The sequence below is a fragment of the Mesocricetus auratus genome, unplaced genomic scaffold (assembly GCF_017639785.1).
Source record: "Mesocricetus auratus isolate SY011 unplaced genomic scaffold, BCM_Maur_2.0 contig_3604_pilon_obj, whole genome shotgun sequence".
Taxonomy (NCBI): domain Eukaryota; kingdom Metazoa; phylum Chordata; class Mammalia; order Rodentia; family Cricetidae; genus Mesocricetus; species Mesocricetus auratus.
In genome coordinates this window covers 22,235-31,106 of record NW_024431457.1, presented here as the reverse complement: position 1 = coordinate 31,106, position 8,872 = coordinate 22,235, and the positions used below count along the sequence as shown (strand labels likewise).

General features: G+C 46.1%; 1 pseudogene; it reads right to left on the bottom strand.

Annotated features, from left to right (window-relative positions):
* Positions 1–547: 547 nt before the first annotated feature.
* On the bottom strand, positions 548–1,538 carry LOC121138214 (annotated as a pseudogene).
* Between the last annotated feature and the right edge of the window lie 7,334 nt (positions 1,539–8,872).

Below are 8,872 nucleotides of genomic sequence, written 5' to 3'. Positions count from 1 at the left end.
TGCAGTGCTTTGCCTCACATCCTGAGCGCAATTAATCAGCTCTTAAGGTAGCCAACAATGCCTGGGGGGACTGTCCTGCTTCAATATCGGTAAAGGCCTGAATGATCTTCTTCTCCCGGGGAGCACCAGGGAGCCCCAACCCACAGCTTAAAAGCTCTTGGGTGGCCAACCCCAGTGTGCCACGTGGAACATGCAGATAGGTCCATGTATGCGAAAGCAAGCCTGATATCCAGCCTGAACCAAATACAGGTATTGTTTATCATAGAGAGCACCTGCTATTGGGCTAGCAGAAGGCAGAAGCCAGCAGCATCTTAAGGGTGCAGCACTTTGCAGCTCTCTACAGGGTACCACTGGCACCGTGTTCCGATGTTTCTAGGCACTTGATCCACATTCGTCTTCATCTGCTGCCATGCAGCACCCACAGCATCCCCAGAGTCCACAGGTGCAAATGTGCAAACCCCAATGGGTTCTTCAAAGTGCTTCGGCAAGGCAAGGCCCTGGAGGAGTGGGAGCCTCCCCTGAATCCTCCCACCTATGGGTGAGGAGCTCATTGGAAATCCAGCCGTGACTGCACGGTCTTGCAGCCCTTGTCTGAGTAGATCTTCTCATCCTTGGGGAAAATGTCATTTCATCTGCCACTCTGGTGACGATGTCTTCATCGACAGCATCCCCCGAGCCCGCATCTCTGCCCGCACACACATCTTCACGTGTCTGTACTCCAAGGGCAGGAAGGGGATAAAGTAGTCGATGAGGTTTCTGTCTATCAGTCCACTGTGCCACAGACCACAGTGCTTGTTGTTGAAGACACCCACGGACAGCACGGGCTCCAGGTCCTTCAGCTGGATCACTTCCCTCTTCCTTCCTGCATGGCAGAAGTCCAGGGTCGTCTTAGTTATCAGGTCCCCGCCTGCATTACTGAGGAAGATGAAGATGGCTATGCTGTAGGAAATCATATCCACCTGCTCGTAGTAGTCTAGGAAGGGCTTGATTGCATTGATGATCCCAGGATGCAACTTATCCATGTCGTCGAAGATGAAGACAGAATTGCCATATGCACTCACGTTGCCTCGGATCCACTTCTGGAGCTGGTCCTGGTACAGTTTTATCTGCTGCTAGTGAGGAAAGTGCAGAGTAGAGACGAACAGGTGAACAAAGTTACTCTTCAGGCCTTTTGGGTGAAGGTTTTCAGCCACGATCTGGCTGACAAAATTCTTGCCCGTGCCATCCCAGCCATGCAAGGACAGAGTCAGTGGTTTCTTGGGGTTTTTATTGTTCCTGAAGCCCGTCAGTGCCTTGAGAATCACTTCGGTGGTGAGGTGCTGTCCAAACAGCTTCTCCTCCAAGTCCAGCTTGAGGGCCGACGCGTTGAGGGGCCGTTCCTCATTGCAGCACTCGGCGAAGCGGCAGTACAAGTCAGTGTAGGACAGGTAGCCAGTGAGAGCCAACACAGCCCCGATGGCGATGCCCATGCTCACCGGCTCGAACGCTGCTGCCACGCAGGTGGCCAGCAGAGCCCACAGGACCGTGGAGCCCCCCATTCATTAACATTTTTATATACCCCAACCAAAAAGGGGGAAATGGCAACAGACTTCTTTATCATAAGACAAAGAAGAAACAGATTTTCTTCCTCAATTCTCCAAACATCTAGTAAACACACTTTAAACTAAATCTCTCATTATCTAGTATTGAGTTTAAGAGTAACCATACCTCAGACCAAGTCTCTTGTTATTTAAGTAGCCTTGCATGAGACTTTTAGGTCTTATGACTTTAATTTGATTTGGAAGATTAAAGATACTTTTGAAATCTCTGAATTTGATCCAAGATAAAGTAGAGACATCTCTTTGGATTTTTAGAATGAAAAAAGGGGTAGTCTGTTTTAGAATGAGTTGGTAAGTCCTGATTGGACATGTTAGCCGAATAATGTACTTGGATAGTTGGACCTTGGTGTTTTGTCTCCAGAATAAGTCAGCTGCCTAATAAGGAACTAGACCTAAGGGACTAGCATTAGGATTGTGATCTAGCAGTTTTTATCCAGGGAGAGAGGAGGGTAAAGAAAAAAAATCTGTCAATACCATGTTTTCCAATCTGGAGTATATTAGAAATCCCTTCATTCCCACCATTTTGTTTTATTACTGAATCTCTGGGTATTGTGTAATTTGGTGTCATTCTCTCTAGCTGTTTCCTGTTGACATAGGTATATTGCTGTTAGGGATCTAAAAAAGCTGGTGTATTGGTCAAGGTCCTGAAGAGTTGGCTGTGTCAGTTGATGTCCAGTCTCTGCAGGACCATCTGGTGATGGGCAATTGTCGCACCTGCTGTGCGGCCTGCATCCAAGAATGTAGCGAGGTGGTCGGGATAGATGACACAGAGACCGGTCGGTTGCTTTAAGAAAACTTTATATATCCCAAGTCAGCTTAGGAGGAGACCCCAGTCTGCTTAGGAGAGCTCTCAGGCGAAATCTCAGGAGAAGTCTCCCCAAGAAAAAGGGCTTCCCTTTTTAAGGACTCCTGCCATTCATCTACATACCATTCTTTCCTCCTGGCTGGTGGTCTAATCTCCGGCCCCAGAATCGGGGAGACACCCCAGGGAAACATGAAGAGGCATCTAGCCATAGGAGGTGTGAACGGCATGGTATTTCAGTGAGCCAGCCCTTATCTGAGCCCTATCAAGCTTTAAAGCACTGAATTGTTTTCAGTAAACATTACATAGATGCCTGCTCCCAGGCCGAAGGGGAAGTGGGTTTCTGCTCAAGGTCTGGTGTCCCCACAATTCACCCCTTTTTATTTTTAAATGAGGCACTCCTGTCTTAGGTCAAGTAGGGTCACCCTCCCTGGCCCGTCTTTGGGGGACCTTGAACCCCTGTTAGGTGGGAGTGGGTCTTCCCCACAAGTTGCCCATCATAAAAGTGCCCCAACTTTAAAATCATTTGTAATAAGGCTTTATGGCTATCGGGATTGCCATGGGCTAAGGCACTTTGAACTCAGCATGAAGCCAAAACGCCTACTGCCACTGTTACCATTCCTAGGACCCCCACTGACATAGCGCCTCTCTGTCACCTGCCCATCCCCCCGATCTGGGCCATAGCATTCTACCACCAGCCTTTTTTTGCTACAAGGGTGATTTATAGTTACAATTTGAAGGTCAAAACAGTGATAAAGTTTACAATCATTTCAAGATCTACTCAGGAAAGCATTAGAGAGTGCACTTGCACAGATACATTAGGTACAATCATCGATGTTACACATGTAGCATTATAAAAAACATGAACAAGAGGCTTGTTGCACTATTTACAGAGTACCAATTTGTTCCTGTGGTGATGTAGTCTGTCGATTTAATGTCAGTAGTATTAGCCGAACATGCAACCCGAGTCAAAGTCTTTTTATCGCACCAGGACAAACCACATTTCTCCAGAAAAACACACTGTGATTCTAGAAACAGGAACTACCGAGTCTGATATTTCAAGTGACCATGTCCTGTTCAAATACTGAAAAAGGCTTTTGCCATTCATCACAGTCCATACCAATGTCCAAATGTTTTAAATGGGTCTTTTTTCCCCAAAGGGAAAAGCTGGCAAAATGAATTCTGTTGTTTTAAGGTGTATCAAATGCTAGCTGCTAATCTTCCAGTTTTGTTGGCTTTGGGATGAAAACTCACGGGTCCAGGAGGTTGATGTAGCAAGCCTGATGAGACACTGGAAATCTCGAACTGACTGTTTTATTTCTTTCTCGGGCTGTAGATTTGATGACATCAAGGGTCAGGAACACTGATTTAGGAGATCTCGAACTGGCTTGAGCAGGCTCCCACGGTCTCAGGTCCAGTTTTTTCTGCTCCATGCATCTCACCAGATGTTGTGACCGCTACTGAAGCTTTATTCTTTTCCTGTAAGAAAACACAAACATGCCCTCGACCCCAAATTAGGGTCTTCTCTACTGTCTAGTGTATGGATGTTTCCATTTGGCCTGAGTAATAGTTATTTAACTTTCATTATGTTAGAATCTGTCTGAAGCAGATTCCTCACTGGCATTTATATTTTATAAATATTTAAATGAGGAGTGGATTATTTAATGAATCATGTGGAGACTGGGGACATTACTCCCTTTTATTTTTAAATTTTGTTTGAACTGTTGAAGTTGGACCATAACAGTAGAAGGATTTGTCTACCCTCCTTAGTCAACTATCTAGGTGAATTGGGATCACTATTTAAAGTATTAGTAGATGTCCTTTAAAAGGGACATAACCATTAAGTACCTTTGAGAATCATTTAAGGATTGTAAACTATACTATGTCCCAAATAGTCCTTTTTTTTTTCTAACCTGTAGCTCTCACTAGCTGACAAGGCCTCATTTGCATCTGAGCTGACAAGGCCTAATTTGCATCTACACAGACACCTTTGGGGGTGGGGGCCTGCCAAAGCGGCAGGACAGTTCCCTGAAAAACCTCTCTTTCTCTCTCTCTCTCTCTGACTGGCTCTGAGGGCTTAACTTGAATTTTTTGTTAAAATATTAACCGACTGACTGGATGTTTCTTTTGGCTATATCTAAATCGATTTAGGTAGTTTTTAACTGTTTGAAGGGATTTAAGTATCCCTTTAATCATATCCAAGGCAATTAGAACAGTTGCTTTTGTCAACATTCACGCATTTACATTTCACACTTCATACATACTGACGTGGCCACGTCCATACACACAGACCATGCATACATATCTCTCCTTGCCTAGGTTATGATTAGTTTGTTGAACTGAAACTTCTTTAACAGAACAACTCCAGTCAATCTTTGAATTAAAACAAAAGGTTGAAAAAGTCCTGTATGTCCCTCGTCATTTCTTCATTAGAGAAGTTTTGAGCTACACTCAGGGGCTACAGCCATACCCACTCCTTGTAATTCTGTAGATGCAAAGTGGAAAGGCCAGGCTTTTGTCAAAAGTTTTTAGAGATGACTCACAAAATTCAATAACCTACCCTATATAAATGTAACCAAACATTTTTATTTTATATGCCTTTGTCTTTTTCTTTACTGAATACTAATACCTCATTTATTAACTGTTACCAGTTTTTTAAATTTACCCATCTTTAATCTATCCTCCCATTGAGGATGATCCTCCAAACCACCCTCTAACTGAGGGCAACTTTTCATCTTAGGTTCCCTTTCTTTTTTGACCTTTGTTAGGTGAGGGCCTAGACATTTAATCCAATCCAACTTTTAACTGAGGGTTTAATCATGGAGATATTAAATATTTTTAATAAAGCAGAGATTCCCCTTTTAGGAGGGGGAAACTCAGACTCTCGTGTTGGCAGCAGCCACTCCCAATGTATTTATTAGTGTTATAAAGGCGATGAATGGGGAGCTGCAGTGACTAACTGGCATCAAAACGGTGGGAGGGGTTTTCCTCACCAGTGCCCATACTTCCCTTACCTGAGTTTGGCAATGTTTGGATCATTTTTATCATGGCGAGCATTCCTAGTGTCGGGAGCAGAGTCGGGGTCAACATGCCTGATGCACCGTTCGGGGACCCAAATAGGCTTCTCACTTCCTGGAGGGAAAACACAAACAGCCCCTCGGACCCTAGCTAGTAGGGGAGTGGGTGGCTGCCATTTTCCTGTAATCAAATCCTTCCATCTGACCCATCCCAAAGACTGGGAGGGTTTGTTCCAATGTCTCTCCATAGCAGACAAATTATTACTGTCTATGGTCAAAAAATTTAAAATATAAAGTATGGTGGATAACTGAATATTGGGGGAGGTAACAAACTCCCCTTTTTTATTTTCTTAAAATACTGTTTGAGAGTGGCATGGGTGCGCTCCACAATAGCCTGTCCCGTGGGGTTGTGAGGAATACCAAAAGAATGGACAATGTGATGTTCCCTGCAAAAGGCAGCAAAGCGATTGCTGGCATAGGCAGGGCCATTGTCCGTTTTTAGGGCATCTGGAACACCCATGTAGGCAAAGGCCTGCAGGCAATGAGAAATAACATCTTTAATCTTCTCTCCTGAGTGGAGAGAGGCAAAAATCAGTTTAGAATACGTATCCACCGAGACATGCATGTATTTTAATTTCCCTGCCTGTGGCAGGTGAGTGACATCCATTTGCCAGAGATGGTTGGCCCTGAGGCCCCGGGGATTTACCCCTCATTGGGAGAATTATGATAAGGGGCACAATCAGGGCACTGAGAGGTAATCTGTGTAGCTATGGATAAGGGGCACCCAGTGTGAAATTTAATGGAGCGGGCATTTAGATGATACCTCTCATGGAGCTGGTGGGCCAGCTGCTCCTGAGTAAATAACACCCTAGGGCGGGTCAAGGAGTCAGCAATTTCATTGCCCTGGGCAAGGGGTCCTGGAAGGTTAGTATGTGCACGAATAAATCCCACATAAGCAGGGTGGATGCGCTGCCAAATAAGATGTTGGAGCTGAACTAATAAGGAACGAACCTGGGAGGTTGGAAGAACATATGGAGAAGTTTCTAAAGGTCTAACAATGTTGGCAACATAAACACTATCAGTATATAAATTAAAGGGCTCTCCCTCAAACATTTGGAAAGCCATCAAGCATGCAAACAACTCGGCGGCTTGTGCTGACATCTGCCCTATGGGTACCCTCTTCTGCACCTGAGAAGAAACCACCACCGCGAAACCCTTGGAGGAGCCGTCTGTAAAGACTGAGCGAGCTCCAACTAGAGGGTTCTCCTTTAAAATCTTGGGAAAGATCACAGGGTGTTGTTTGAAAAAAGACATCAAGGGGCTGTTGGGATATTGGTTATCAAACTGTGCGCCTGTAGATGTAATAAACAGGGTCCACCCATCATGGAAGATCTGTAGATGTTCCACCTCCTCCTTACCATAAGGAAGGATAATTTTATCAGGACTCTTTCCAAAGGTTTGAATGCTAAACTTGTGCGCCTTCCACAACAATTGTAAAATGAGATCATAGTAAGGGGTCACTACCTTCTTAGGGGAGGCTGACAAATGTACCCAATAAATAGGACCAGTCTGCCAAAACACGGCAGTGGGCGAAAAGCTAGATGAAAGTACAACCAGAACAAGGGGCTGCCCATAATCTATACGCCGAAGGTGGGCTTGCTCTATACTTCTTAACAACAATTGTAGGGCTTCCCTGGCCTCTGGGGTAATCTGTCTAGGGGACGTTGGAGCAGGATCCCCAGGAAGAATATCATAAAGCGCTTTAAGAGCCCCTGTTTTAATAGAAAGAGAAGGGCAAAACCATTGCACCTCTCCCAAAAATCTCTGCCAATCATGAAGTGTTTTTAAATTTGAACAATCGATCTGGAGTCTTTGTGGCCGGAGGCCAGTTTGTTGAATTTGATGACCCAAATAAGTATAAGGGGGTCTCTTTTGGATCTTTTCAGGAGCCAAAATAAATCCTCAGGCCTCCAGAAGCTCCTGTAGCTCTGCAAAGGCTATGTAACATTGTCTTTCTTCGGCCGCGGCCAAAAGAATATCATCCATGTAGTGGATAATGTAAAGGTCAGGGAACTTACGTCTGAGGGGATCTAAACAGGCAGCTACATAAATCTGGCATATAGTTGGACTATTAGCCATCCCTTGGGGGAGCACCACCCATTGGAAGCGAAGGGCAGGCTCCCTAAAGTTAATCGAAGGAAGGCTAAACGCAAACCGAGGACTATCTTGAGAATGCAAGGGAATAGAAAAGAAGCAATCCTTCAAATCAATGACAATCAAATGCCAGTCTTTAGGAATGGCCACAGGCACGGGCAAGCCAGGCTGCAGAGCCCCCATAGGCTGCATGGTCGCATTCACAGCCCTCAAGTCTTGTAGTAACCTCCATTTCCCTGAAGATTTTTTTATTACAAATATAGGGGTATTCCAAGGGGACGTGGAAGGAACCAAATGACCTGCCTCCAATTGTTCTTGAACTAGCTGGTGAGCCGCCCTTAGTTTCTCCGCTGGTAAGGGCCACTGTTCCACCCATACCGGATCATCTGATAGCCATGTGATGGGTATGGGGGCTGGCGGCGCAACAGTGACCCTCATCAAAAATGGCCAAAACCCTTCCTATCCCCTGGGGCCCTGGTCTCCAAAGGGAGGGATGCCACAGGGCAAACCTCTCCCTGTTCTAATTTACCTAGTTCCCTCCCCGGGCTCCAGCCCCTCCCTTGCATCATCTGGGGGCCCCTGCTTTTGGACTTGGGTGCCTGGGTGGTGAGGACCACTCCCATTTCTTGCATGAGGTCCCGTCCCCAGAGGTTAATAGGGAGGCCAGGCAAAACATATGGCTGGAAAAGCCCTGTGTGGCCCTCAGAGTCTTGCCACTTTAGGATTCTGAGGCTTTTTTGGGGCACAGCCTGTCCTATTCCCTGGAGGGTCACTGTCCCTTCCTCTTTCGCCCAAGTGGGGGGCCAGAATTTATCTGAGAGGACAGAGACATCTGCCCCAGAATCTAAGACGCCCCTAAAGAACTTGCCTTCTATCTTTAATGTAAGCTGGGGGCGGTTCTCCATAGTGGCTACCCAAAATGCTGCTGGGCCGGTACTTCCAAAACCTTGGTTGCCCCTTTTCTCTTTAATTTTTCTAGCCTCACAAGGAGCTGTAGGGAGAAGGAGTAACTGAGCAATCCGTTCTCCTGCAGGGATGGCAACAACCCCACTGCCCACTGATGTCATTATTTTAATCTCCCCCTCACTATCCTGGTCTATAACACCAGGGTGTACCTGGATGCCTCGAAGAATAGTACTGGACCGTCCCAAGAGTAGTCCGACCGTGCCTGGGGGCAATGGCCCATGCACCCCAGTAGGGAGGGCCTGGATCCCCATTTCCGGTGTTAGGATTGCCCGGGCGGAGGGAGCGAGGTCCAATCCTGCACTCCCTGAGGTGGCTCTAAGGAGGTCTGAGATATG